A 15,092-nucleotide genomic window follows, 5' to 3' on the forward strand; every position below is an offset into this window, starting at 1 on the left:
CCATTTTGTGTTGTGAGTTTGTGACTAAAATGAAGTGATTATAGATATTTTTGATGCCTTCCTTCCCTTTATCTTTTATGTTATAATTGTTTGTTAACCTCTCTGAAAGAGAGCTGCCATTTTCTGATTTTGTCTTTCTATTTACCTCCTTCCTCAAGGCTGTGTAAACTCTTTCTTTCTTTTTTTTTTTTTTTTGCAAGTATGTGCGTCTTCTTGATCATTTTTTGTAGGGGAGTCTTGTGGAGATGAACTCCCTCATGTTTTTTTTATCTGGCAAATTGTTTATTTCTCCATTGTATCTGAAGGATAGTTTCACTGGATACAATATTTCTGGCTGAAAGCTTTTGTCTTTCAGTATTTTGAATATCTCATTCCAGTCTCTCCAAGCCTGTAATGTTTCTGCTGAGAAATCCACTGAAAGCCTGATAGGGGATCTTTTGTAGCTTATTTTTTCTGCCTTGCTGTCCTTAATATTTTTTGATATTGACTTTTGCCAGTTTTATTAATATATGCCTAGGAGAAGGTCTTTTTTTAATTGATGTAATTAGGAGTTCTATTAGGTTCCTTTACATGTATTTCCAGATCCTTCCCCAGGTTTGGGGAGTTCTCAGGCATTATTTCTTTGATCAAACTCTCTGTTCCTTTCTCCCTCACTTCTCTCTCTGGTATACCTATAATCATTATGTTTCATTTCCTAATTGAGTCAGATATTTCTTGGAGAAATTCTTCAATAGTTTTAGTGTTCTTTCTCTCTCCTCTTCCACCTGAAGCATTTCTATATTTCTGTCCCCTAAATTAGTATTTTTGTCCTACATAATATCAGCTCTGTTTTTTAAGGACTTCATATAATTTTTAATCTCATTCAATATGGCTTTCATCTCCAACATTTCTGTTCATTTTTTTTTTATTTTTTAGAGTTTCCATCTCTTTTTGAAGAATTCCCTATGCTCATTAATTTTAATCCTGAGTTCATTGAGCTTTTTTTTCTGAGTTTTCTTGCAAGGCATTAAGTTTCTTTGTGATAAGTATTTTGAATTCTCTGTCATTTTGATTGTAAATTTCTGTGACTACAGGATTGGTTTCTTTTTGAATGATTCGATAGTTGTCATTTTCTTTCTGATCTTGATAGTTAATGTATTTCTTCAGGCTGCTTGAAGAGGTGCACATTTGTCAGTGCATAGTGGTAGTATCTGGTCACAGATTCCACCTGGCATGACTGGGGGTGGGGGCAAGAGCTGCATTTTCTGAGTTTGCTGCATCCACTGGCAATTGTGCCTGGTTGTTGGAAGTTGTGCTGATAGTGTTCTCTTCATCTGGCCACCACTGCTTCACACATGCAGGCACAGGCACTCTGTTGGGGATACCCTGCCCTGGTTGACTGGTTGAGCCAGTGTGCCATGTGGTATGGGAAGGGAGGGGGCACCTTCTTTCCCACCCATACTCCCTCCTGGATACACTGACAGCCTGCCTAGGCTATTTGGATTGGTTGGGGCACTCATGTGGTGACTTAGCTGTGTTGGTGTGGAGTTCCTGTGGGCTGGGAAGCAACTCTGATTGTGAAATCATTTCTGTGGATGGCTACCTTTTCCCCCTTCTCACAGTAGCATGGTGACCACTGTGAAAAGTCCAGTGCCCTAGGTCACTACCACTGGGGAGGGGGAGGAGATCCACTTACCTACTTCAACTGCCTCCTGGGAATCCAAGACCCCCAGCTTCAGATGTATGGCTTTGTGGATCTCTCACATGTCTATTGTGTGGTGTGGATGTCCTTTCCTGGTTAATGAACGTCCTTTTCACTGTGTCTTATGGGGGACAGATGAAGGAAACAGCTCACTATGCCATGATGCTGACATCACTTGATCCTGTTTTTTAATCCATTCTGCCAATCTATATCTTTTGATTGGAGGAGTTTATTTACATTTAAAGTAACTAGTGGTCAGGTAATACATATATATATATATATATACACACATACATATACTTTTTTCTATACAACTAAGGTCCTTTATTTCCTTCAGTACTGCCTTCCTTTGTGTTTAGACATTTCTTGGTTGTGACATATTTTGCTTTCCTTCACATTTTCAAGTGTGTATATTGTATTGCTATTGTGTTTGTGGTTAACTTGGGGATTACAGATAATGTTGTAAAGTTATAACAATCTATTTTGAATTGATGCAAATTTAACTACAATGCTGTGCAAAAACTGTAATCTATAAAGCTCTGTTCCCTTCTCTCAATTATTGTTATTGATGTCATTAATTTCATCTTTATTCATTGTGTACATAATAACATAGATGCACAATTATTTTCATGCCTTCATCTTTTAAATCTTGTAGAAATGAAGAAGTAGAGTTATATACAAAAATTATGAAAGTACATGATTTTATATTTGCCCATATATATAACTTTATTGGAGGTCTTTATGTCTCCAGGTGGTATTAAGTTACACTGGAGTATCCTTTCATTGAACATGATTGACTCCCTTTGCATCTCTTGTAGGGCAGCTCTAATAGCAATGAACTCTTTCAGTTCTTGTTTATCTGAGATTATATTAATTACTGCCTCATTTTTGAAGGACATTTTTACAAGATATAGATTTTTGGTTGACAGATTTTTTTTTTCTTTCAGCACTTTAAATACATCATCTCACTGCTTTATGTCCTCTATAGTTTCTGCCTAGAAATCTGTCGATAATCTTACCCAGGATCCCTTGCACCTCATGAGTCATGTTTCCTTTGCTGCTTCAAGATAGTCCGCTGTCTTTGTTTTTCCACAGTTTGAATATAATGTATGTGGGTGTGGATATCTTTGAATTCGTCTTACCTGAAATTATTTGAGTTTCTGCATTTGTTGATTATTAATGTCTTTCATTCAGTTTGGGGATTTTTTATTCATTATTTATTCAGATGATCTTTCTATACCATTCTTTCCTTCTCCTCCTTCTGTAAGTCTGATAATATGTACATAGTTCACACGAGGATGTCCTAACTGTCCTTTAGGGTCTGTTCACATTTCTCCATTATGTTTTTTCTGTTCCTTAGACTCGATAATTTATATATATTTTTTGATATTATCATTTTATTCTTAGATGATTTTCCTCATTTCCTCTAGTTCTTTGTCAAATTTTTGCTCAGCAATTTCAACATTTATGAGACAGTGGTTTTAAAACTCTTTGTCTACTAAGTCGAATGCCTGTGCTTTTTCAGGAACAGTTTCTGCCAATTTACTTTCTTCTTAATGAATCATGATTTCTTTTTTTGTTTTTTTTGTGGGTTCTTTTGTGTGTGTTTAATTGGGCATTTGAAAAACCAGCCACCTCTCCCACTCTTTGCAGAATGTCTCTGTGTGCTGAGAATCCTTTGCTCATTAGCTTGTTATGGTTTTAGTCTTGGGATCAGCCCAACATGAAATCAGGTGTATTCAGTTCTGTTCTGAGCATACATTTTTCAGGGCCTGTGTGTGGCTTTTTTAATTACCTTGGCTGCTTTTTGAATGCCTTACTATTCCCCAAATTCACACCTCAACTTCTCCTCAGGGCTTAAATAGTCTATTCTATATTTCCACCCTTAATCTTTTGCCTCTGGCATCTGGGCATGTATAGTGCCCCTGCAGATGCAATGAGCCATTCAAGCTGCTTTTAAGTTCAAGCTTAGAGTTAGGCGAAACAGACAGCAGAATTTCAGGTGGCCCCCAAAAGTTAGAACATTGTAAATAATATCTTCTGTGATCGTTCGGGTTTGAGAGAGGTAAGTGGGAACTGCGTTGATACCTCTTACAGACCAAAACTGCAATGTACCATGCAGGGAGAAGGGAAGGGTGGATAAAAATCTCTTGAAATTTCCTACCATTTTGAAACTGGCTTTTTCTTAACCAGAGTTTTAATTTTGCTGCTGTGTATGTTTTTTTGACTGTTTTCCAGAGCTTGTATAAGGTTATTTCAGCTAGTTTGTGCTTGCTTCCTTGTTTCCATGGGAGAACTCAGAGCTTCCTAGTCAACCATTTTGTTGACAACACTCTATGTGTTCCATTTAAAATGGGTTCATATTTAATCCATTTTATCAATGCTTCATAATTTCTCTAACTTCTCCCAAGTTTATTGTAATTTATGTTGTTACTTGCTTTTTCTTTCATTAATTCTGTTGAGTAAGATAATCAACCATAAAATGTTTTTTTTCAGTATTTTTTTAGTAGTTACATCATGATAGTTTTCTAAAAGTTATATAAATGGTTCAATGATATAAACACTCTAAGGTTCTGTTTGCATACTGGAAATGATATCCAAGAAATGTTAACAATTAAATCTTCAAGAATCGCCTTGCCAGAATGTCTTTGCTGGGCACCATTTTCAGGATTGCATCCTTGTTAGCACTGGATGTTCTTTTTATAAAGCAAATAAAAAAGAAAGAAAAATAATTTTGCTGATGGGAAACATAACAAGGCAAATTTTCTTTCAATTTGAAGTATTTTATTGAAGGTCAACATTTTGAAAAATCTTCATTAATCATTCCTATAAATTTTTTTTTGTCTGTGTGTGTTGTGTAAGATAGTTAATTGTGTCAAATGATATACTATGAAGAAGAGATTTCATCATGGCAATAGTAAAGAAGAGATTGGTATCTAGAGTTTTCTGGTCTAACATATGGTCAATGATTTTTAAGTTAATCTCTTGTAATAATTTACTAATGTTATGTGGATCCTGAATAAAATTCACTTGTGCAAGATTTAGTAATTTATTTATCACTATATAGTAATTCATTTGGATTACTTTTTGACAAAAAAAAAATGTTAACTGGTTCCAAATCTCTTCTCACTTGGGTTACTGCTTTAACCTTGTTCCTCCTATAATCCATTTGCTAACAGTTGGACAGTGGATTTGGGTGTTATCTTTCTGTTATTCACAACCTGTGAAGGCAGAAGAATAAAACAGAGTCTTCTTAGACAGAGGAGCATCAGGCAATGGATCTCAAAAGTTGGTGAATGGAAAAAAATGATGACCACCTCTTTTCAGTACTGTGATTTGGTACCTATGCAACTGAAGAGGTAAAAATAGTGGTCTGGGGGCTGAGGATACCAAATAATATAGACCTAGATTGGGTGGAAGCCTCCCTGGGTTGTCAAGTCATTGAGTTCCTGTGTGACTCTGGGAGGCTCACTCGTTCTTATAACCAGGTTATAACCATTCCTTATACAAAGAGATGAAGTAGCCAGTGTACACTCTGCAAAAGGGTCTGACCATGTGGTCACCCACAGATTATTATGGGATTTCCCCTCAGTTTCCATCTATTTTCCAGGTTTGCAAAAGCAATGAAACTCAGCACTCAACACCACTGACTTTCAGTTGCCTTGCTTTGAGAGTGATTGCATGGGAGTAGTTTGTCTATTTCTTCAATTGAAGAATTCTTTCCTTCCACCAAGAATATATGATCCAAGGAAATATTTGTGGCAAAAAGTCCTGGACAAGAGGTGAATGAGAAATGATTGGAGAGAGTTGCTGTTCTGCTGTGGGGTAGCCTGCTGAATGGCAGGCAATAAATACTCTACCTGTAGTTTCCCTCATACTTTTATTGTTTGGGAATTTATCCTGAATAGAAAATATAAGTTGAAGGAATAAGCTATAGTTTTCCAGGACAAGGTTTCAATTCTTGGTCCTTGTTAATGTACTTTTGATTGAAGCAAATAGGTAGAGTTGGACTTTGGACATAAGAGGGAACAGAGAAGACAATCACTAGACTGAAAGCCAGAGGTTTGCTTTCTAATTTTGTCCTTAGACTATTTAATGGTGTGACAATGGACTATACTTAAACTTTGAGTCTCACATTCTCATCTATAAAACAGAAGAAAATATTCAAAGGCATGTTATGGAGGCAGAAGACACGACCTGTTTACTCTGTTTAAAAGTGGAATGAAGGGGAGGGGAGAATCCAGGATACCACTGGAGCTTCAGCTTCAGTAAAACTGAATGCTTCTACACCTAAGAAGAGAGCATGACCAGCAGAGAGCAGGTAAACAAAGTATGTAGTTCTCTGCAGTGTGATTGAAAAAAGAAAGCTTCTGAAATATATAAAAAGAAATGGAATATTATTCAGCCTTATAACAGAAGAAAATCCTGCCATTTGCAACCACATGGATGAACCTGGAGGACATCGTGTTAATGCGGTATAAGCCAGACTCAGAAAGACAAATATTGTTATGCACCTTCTTATATATGGAATCTAAAGAGTCAAATTCATAGAAGAGGGAGTAGAGGAATGGTGATCAGGGGCTGGGGGGGGGGGCAGTGGAAAAAATGGGAGATGTTGGTCAAAGGGTACAAACTTTCAGTTATCAGATGAGTAAGTTCTGGAGAGCTAATGTACAGCATGGTGACTACAGTTAATAATAATGTACTCTATTCTGGAGATTTGCTAAGGGAGAAGATCTTAAGTGTTCCTACCACACACATAGGAAAGTTAACTACGTGATGCAATGAATATATTAGTTAGCTTCCTTATGGTAATCATTTTACTATATACATGTATATGAAAATGTCACATAGTACACTTCAATATGTACATTTTAAATTTATATACAATTCTTATTTAGCATGTTCTGTGTGGCTACAGTGGTAGAGGACTCTTCAAAGCTTTCACCTTGTTTCTTGAGGCTTAGTTTCATGTACTTTTTCCATTTGTTTATTTTTCTTACTAACCTCTCACAATATAAATCATATCCATGACTAAAACTATATGCTGAGTCCATGAGTCCTTTCGGCAAATCACTGAAACTGGGGGTTGTCTTGGGACCTTCAATGCTAGTGATGAATCAGTCATTGCCTGGGATTGAAGGGGTTTTGGGGAAGCACAACTTTTATTACTTACCAGGAAAGACCCAGGCAAACTGCCATGGCTTCATCACCACACATGCAGAACTAGCCTAAGACATCAGGAAAAGTTAATTCTTGGAAAGGTCAAAGTTGTGCCTTAGCTATCTCTCAATCATGTAGATGTCCAACTGCTACCTCTGGTTGCTCATCTAGATTCCTAACAAACAGTAAATTTGTGCGGGTCACCAAATTAGCTATATATGCTGCGTTCTGCCATATTGATTCTTCTCATTTGTACAATAATGACAAGGAGAGTGGATGGGCCATCAGAAGCAAATTGAACATGGCCCTGTGAAGAGAGAAGATGTATTCTACACTTCAAAGGGGCTGTGTATGTGGTGTGTGTGTGTGTGTGTGTGCACATGTGTAAACATGATTGTGGAGATGACAATTTTTTAATAGGACCAGTAGTTGTTTGATGAATTGTGCTTATTGGTACAACTTTTTTCACACATATTCATGTATTAAATATAATGTCAAAAAAGATAATGGATTTCTTATCATTCTTTTGTTCAAAGTTTACGATTTTAAAGTAAAATCATTTTACTTTTCTGAGTCTCAGACCCTAACAGTGTGATTTAGCATAAACTATTGAATCATAAAGAACTGTGGTCAGATTAAAGCTTTCTTTATAATCTGGGTGACATACTAAAATTTCTTCACATTCTGAGTCTCACTTCTTGCCTCCATTAATTAGTGAGAGCCTCCATTTCACCATCTGTAACTTTGCACTAAGTGGGATGACAAGCAGTTGACTCTGGGGATTCAGAGGCTGAGTATTTTTAGAGTGGAATATCATTATTATTATTTTAGTTACTTAACATATGTTGAATGTTTACCATGTATTTTAATCACTTTCCATGCATTATCTTTAATTCCTCAACAACTCTCTTAGGTAAACTATTATTCTTATTTTTTATACATATAATATCTAAGCTAAGATTCCTCTTTCTGCGTTCCTCTGCTGCCTCAGTCAGAGTCACTCTTCTCTTTGTTAGAAACTCCTGATGTACAGTGCGTGCGGGAGGAAAGGACAAGTAACATGACTGCTTCACAGCAGTTTTGCTGTTTCTTTCTCGGGGCAGGAAGTGTTTGCTAAAAAATTTGCCAAAAGTATCCATAATTGAAACCTTTTGTCATATCAGAAGCCACTATTATTCCAAATGTTAGCTATTAGAAAGGAAGACTTAGGAGCCATAAATTAACACTGGAAACAGAGTTGTGCTTTTCATCGAATGTATTCTTCACACATCCACACCATCAACTGCCATGCACTTAAATTGTCAAACCCCAGTCACGGTGAGGTTGGAGCAGCTTTGGGGTTGCTTGGGAGAGAGTGACCCCATAGATGATGGAGAGCAATATGGTCCATCTTGGTAGAGCTATGACATGAAATATCAATAGCCAAAAACTTTCAGACAGGGCCAGTTTGTTTACAATGACATAATTATCCACTATATCCACCATTAGAACTTAAGCATAAAGTATGTCTTATCTATGTTATATCCAACTTTTATTACTGTTGTTAAAGACATAAAAGGACCACAGAGAATAGAACAAATAGCCAATGTTTCATGAGATCCTATAATGATAAATCCAACTCTCTGTAACCTTAACATAGTAATGCTGTGTGAGGGACTGATAAAAGAGATGGCAAACTCCACATAGAATTCTATCAGTCTCAGTAAAGATGAGTTGCTGCTTCCATCCCCAGTTAGATGGAGAGTTTAATATAATCAACTCACCATCCAAGGACTGGCTTGTCTCCTCAAGGAACAGTACTTTACCAAGACTCAGTGTCAGTCTCTGCTGCTGCTGACAGGTCACCTGTCTCAAAATAGTGGTTGCTCAAACTACCTTGGTGAGAAATAGCCCAGGCAGTTGGGTTATGCACAGTCTTAATCCTTTCCACAATGGCTATTCCATTCATGGGCCCATTGTGTAAACACTGGAGGGGTCAAATATAGAGGCTAAGTATCATCTAGCGGACAAGACCTCCTCTTTACCTAATTATCATGAGTCTCTCCTGAAGACTCTGGTGGTCATAGAAATCTCCTGGACAGAGTCATAAGTGCTCGCATTTGGAAGTCTGCATCAGTGTACACAGATATGTTGAGTGCCAAGCAGATATAGGTAGAGTGACAACTGAATCTGATACAATAATGGACTCTATATAGTCCATTTCTCATTTAATCCTCTTCACAATCCCTTGAAGATTAACTATTATTCTCTCTTTAATTCAATTGGTACACTATATTTTATTAAAATTTTTCTCAGCTTTATTGAGGTAAAATTGACAAATAAAATTCTAGTATGATTAAAGTGTATAACGTGATGATTTGATGTATGTACATGTTATGAAAAGATGCCCCCAACAAGCTTAAGACATCCATCACTTCATGTTTGCGTTTTTTCTTCTGGTGAGAACATGTAAATTCTTTTCTCTTAGCCAAATTTAACTTATAATACAGTGTTGTCGACTATAGGTACTGTGTTATACATTAGATCTCAGACTTTATCTATTTTATAGCTTAAAGTTTGTACCATTTTAACTAACTTGCCCTTCTCCTTCAACGCCTAGCCCCTGGCAACCACTTTTCTACTCTCTGTTTCTATGAACTTGACTTTTTTTCCCAGATTCTACCACACAGTATTTGTCTTTCTCTCTCTGGCTTATTTCACTTAGTAAAATACCCTCCAGCTTCATCCACGTTGTTGCTATGACAGGTTTGCTTTCTTTTTCAAAGCAGAATAACATTCCATTGTATATATATACATATATACCACATATTCTTTATCCATTCATTGTTCAATGGACACATGGGTTGATTTCTCACTTTGGGTATTGGGAACAATGTTGAAATGAACATAAGAGTACAGATACATCTTCGAGATACAAATTTTGTTTCCTCTAGAAAAATACCCAGAAGTGGAATTGCTGGATTATATGGTAATTCTATCTTTAATTTATTGAGGCCCTTCTACACTGTTTTCCTTAGTAGCTTCACCAATTCACATTCCCACCAACATTGCACAAGGGTTCCCTTTTCTCCACATCCTTGTCAGCATGTTATCTCATCCTTTTTTTTTTTAATTATTTTATTGAGGTCATATTGGCTCATAACATTGTGTAATTTCAGCTGTATATTGTTATATATCAGTTTCTGTACAGACTGCTTTGTGTTCACCACCAATAGTCTAGTATATCTGTCGCCATATATGTGTGCCTCTTAACCTCTTTTGTTCTCCCTCCACATGTTTCCCCTCTGGTAACCACTATTATTTTGTCTTTGTCCATTTGCTTGTTTCTCTTTCACATATGAGTGAAATTATATGGTGTTTGTCCTTCTCTGTCCTGCTTATTTCGCTTAGCATAATATCCGCAAGGTTCATCAATGTTGTTGCAAATGGCGCAATTTTGTCTTTTTTATGGCTGAATAGTATTCCATTGCGTGTGTGTGTGTGTGTGTGTATCACATTTTATGTATCCATTCATCTGTTAATGGGCACTTGAGTTGCTTCCATGTTATCTCTTGTCTTTTTGATAATAGTCATCCTCACAGGTGGGGGATGATATCTCCTTTTGGTTTTGTTTTTCATTTTCTTAATGATTAGCAACGTTGAACACCTTTTCAGGCACCCATTGGCCATTTGTATGTCTTTGGAAAAATGTCTATCCAAGTCGTTTGCCCACCTTTAAATTAAGTTACCTATTCTTTTGCAATTGAGTTGTGCATGTTCCTTGTATATATAGGATATTAAACCTTTATCAGACATGTGGTTTGTGATTATTTTCTCCCATTCCATAGGTTTCCATTTAATTTTGTAGACGATTTCCTTTGCTGTACAGAAGCTTTTTATTTTGATGTAGTCCCACTTGTTTATTTTTGCATTTATTAAGTTTGCTTTGGTTTCAAATTCAAAATATGATGGCCAAGACCAAAGTCAGGAAGTTTCCCCCTATGTATTCTTTTAAGTTTTAAGAAGGTCTCTTTTGTTAATGGTTATATCCCCAGGGCTTCAGCGTCTAGCACAATGTTAGGCACACAGGAGGCACTTAATGAATTCTTGTTGCATAAATGTTGAATGAGAGCACTTGAGGAATGAAGGATAAAAACAATCATGAATGGCTTTAAGAACCCAGTTGGGTGGAAACTGGATGGGTGATGGGTATTATAGACTCGTTTCCAATTCTAATCCAAAAGTAGATGCTGATATCTATATCTGTATCTGAATCTATATCAATATCTATCTACATCTATATCTTTAGAAGTTTTCTCCAAGTGTCAAAAGCATTCCTGTTAGCTACTTCCTTAAAATGAATTCTTGATTGACTGAGATTTGATTTTCCATGTTCTATGTTGAAGCAGATTCCATGAATTCATTTCAAATTAGAGACTGGATTTTAGTCTGTGCCTCCCTAGTATATGTTTGTTATCAAGGCTGACACCATCAACAGGAGAACAGGAGACACGGATAAACAGCTGGTGAAAAGGCTATGAAGGAAACAAGTTGCTTCTCTCTGAATCAAGTGGATTACCAACCCTACCTATTCATATATTACAGGTTCCTAAGAGCAAAGCTGGAGAGACCACTACAGTGAATATTGATGTAGGTTTCTGTCACATCGATGTGACATGTTTACGTCAAAATGAGGAGGAGATCTGCCAGGCTCTGCAAGAGAAAATGGAACGTGGCACTATGAAGACACAGCACAGAGTCCACACCAACAATGTGCTGTGGCTGGAGTGACGAGCGTTCACTGTCAGATCAGATATGTATTTTTTGAAAAAAAAAAAAAAAAACAACTTTGGTTTTGATTTGAATAATTTATTTACCTCCTAACATTGTAGAGGCTTGTTAGGGAAAACAGAAAAGGCTTGCATTGCTCTGAAATGTGTTAAGGGTGGGACCCAGTTGCTCAACCTCTCTGTTAGTCAGTCAGCATTCATATGTGAAACCTGAATAATGCCTTTCTTCTATATCTGTTGTATGGATTGACTGAGCCACTATGAAGTATGTCCACTCCTTTTATCCTTAAGCAGATTCAGGACACAACCAAGTGAGGCTGACATATTATTCAGAAAAGGAAGCAAGTCTAGGAAACGCTTTTTCAAGTCAGCATTGGGATTACAGAAATGTGTAAAATTTTCTGAGGTGGAAAATCCTCTTCCAATGTCAAGAGAGCTGAGGTCTCTTCAAAATGATTCTACCTATATCAATATCAGTGATCACGTGATCTTAGAGTTTAGGCCTTTCAGCAGAATTTCTTCCAGGCATTTATTATACAGGGAAGTAAGTTCCATTTCCCCTTGCTTGACATCACTTTCCTTCCAGAGGTGACTTTTTTAAAGCTTGAAACACTTAGGTTGCTTTGCTCTGCCGTCTAAGTATTATTCACAGTTTTTTTATAGTCACTCAAATAAATCTTAGAGACTAAATGAAGAGAGAATTGTGTCAGAGAAGCCAAAGAAGGGGAAGTAAAATGTTTGTGTGAGCCATAGGGTGGATCCTGCTGAGAAGCAACCAATCCATATAGGGATAGAAAGAGTTATTGGATTTAATGGTATAGCCTTCAGGAAAACATTTCCGGAGCTGTTACAGAGAGGCTAGGAAAAAAGTCAGAGAGAAAAACAAAGGAAAGGAAAGTAATGAAATGGAGAAAGGATAACTAAAAGTAACAATTTTTAAAAGAAACACCCAACGCTACCAATTTTCAAGCACTGTGACATGGTAATATTATATAGCTCTTTTGCAATGCAGTTTAAAAATTATGCAAGAAATCATTCAAATATTTCTACTCTTTGTCTTCATGATTTCACATCAGGAATCTGTTTGTAGAAAATAATTCAAAATATGGTAATGTGTGTCCCTCTCTTTCTCCCCTCCTCCTCCTCCTTCTTCTCTTGCTCTCTCCTTCAACTGATTTATGAAAGAAACTAAGCTTTTCTTCTTTAACTTTTTCCATGGAATTGATTTTACTGACTGATCCCTGTGATACAGTCTGACTTGATATTCTGTCTTTGTGCCCCTGTAAACAGGAGGTTACAGCTAGGAGTCGATCATATATATACGTCACTGTGAATTCATGAATGTTAACGAATATGATGTTTTCCCATTCAATGTAGTTACTGTTCTTACTGATGATCAAATTGTCACCATTTTATTGCCTCTTCCAGTGAGCTCCTGAATCATTTGACATGCCTCATTGTCTTTCTTATCTTCTTCACTTTCTAGAGCGTAAGATAATCCAGGCTCAATTCATAGATTTTGGTCCCAGAGTCAGCCATTTTTTAAAGGAATCTTGGTTTCTTTCCATAGGGAGTAGCATTTAGAGGCCACAACCTGGGTGTAGGGGTCTTTAGTCATTCTAAACAGTAACAAAAAAATAAAAAACAAATTCTTTTAACATTTCTGAAAATCAACAGCATTTGAAGGTATTTCAGAAGGCGCTTGGGAAAGGTACCAATCTGAAAAATAAGTACAATATTAATGTAGTGTTAGGTATTCCTTCAAAAGACTTTTCAAGTTTACCCATTACTGGCTCATGTGTTGTGATACCTTTTGGTCTTGGCAACTCACAAGTGGAATGTCAACCTTACCTCAACCAGAGCAACCTGATGGAGTTCTGCAAGTGCAAGGACATTGTTGTAGTTGCCCACAGTGCCCTGGGGTCCCAGAGAGACCCAAACTATAATGAGAATATCAGAACGAATTTATGTCAGCAACTCTATTGATGAAGAAACGCTTTTTTTTAAATTGATGTTTTAATAGTTTTTAACATTGTGAAATCTTGTGTTGTACATTTTTGTTTGTCCATCACCATGTATATGACTCCCTTCACTCCTTGTGCCCACCCCCCACCCCCATTGCCCCTGGTAACCACAATACAGTTTTCTCTGTCCATGTGTTGGTTTATATTCCACATATGAGTGAGATCATACAGTGTTTGTCACTCTCCTTCTGGCTTACTTCACTTAACATAATACTCTCCAGCCCCATCCATGTTGTTGCAAATGGGAGGATTTTGTCTTTTATTATGGATGAGTAGTATTCCATTGGAAATGCAAACTGGTGCAGCCTCTATGGAAAACGGTATGGAGATTCCTCAAAGAATTAAAAATAGAGATGCCCTATGATCCAGCCATCCCACTACTGGGAATCTATCCAACGAACCTGAAATCAACAACCCAAAAATGCTTATGCACCCCTATGTTCATTGCAGCATTATTCACCATAGCCAAGAAGTGGAAGCAACCTAAGTGTCCCTCGACTGACAATTGGATCAAGAAATGCTTTTTTAAAAATTATTTTAAATTTTATTATGGAATGTTTCAAACATAAAAATGAAATCAACTGTATAGTGATCAATGGATGAAGGGATAAAGAAGATGTGATATATATACACTATGGAATACTATTCAGCCACAGAAAGATGAAATCATGCTATTTGAGACAACATAGATGGACCTTGAGGGTATGATGCTAAGCAAAATAAGTCAAATGAAGAAAGACAATTACTGTATGAATTCACTGATATGTGAAAGATAAAAACAGTAACAGCAACACTAAAGAAACAATACTTATAGAGATTAGATTGCTGGCTACCAGAGGGGAAGGAGGCGGGGACCATGGCGAAAGGGGTAATAGGAGAAATGTATACAATGAAAGGTGGTCTTTGGGTGGTGAACATGATGTAGTTTACACAGAAACCAAAACATAATGATGCACGTCTGAAATTTATATAATGTTATAAACCTATGAGTGCAATAAAAAATGGTGTAAAAACCTGACAGCTATCATAATCCAGAAACTTTCTATCTTCCAACAATGTTCTTATGTGTTCCTTTCCAGACAATCATTCCTCACCCCAAGGCAACCATCTTTCTGATTTCTTTTTTCAACTTAGATAGCTTACTTTGTTCTAGTACTTCATATATGAAAGACATCACAGAGTATATACTCTTTTGTGTGTGACTTCTTTGGCTCAGCATAACATCTGTGGGATTTATCCACGTTGTTGCAGGTGTCTAGTTCAATCTTTTTACTGCTGAATAATATTCCATCACATGGACGTAAATAACACAAGTTGTTTCTCTATTAACCTGTCAATGGGAATATTAATTTTTCCCAGTTTGGTACAATTATGAAAGAACCTCTACAAATATTCACGAAACTCTTTTTTAATCATACCACATTGTATCTACTTCTCACAGTTACCTGAGGAATT

Source organism: Ceratotherium simum, chromosome 32 (genome assembly GCF_057802395.1).
Source record: "Ceratotherium simum simum isolate JZ-2026a chromosome 32, ASM5780239v1, whole genome shotgun sequence".
Lineage (NCBI taxonomy): Eukaryota > Metazoa > Chordata > Mammalia > Perissodactyla > Rhinocerotidae > Ceratotherium > Ceratotherium simum.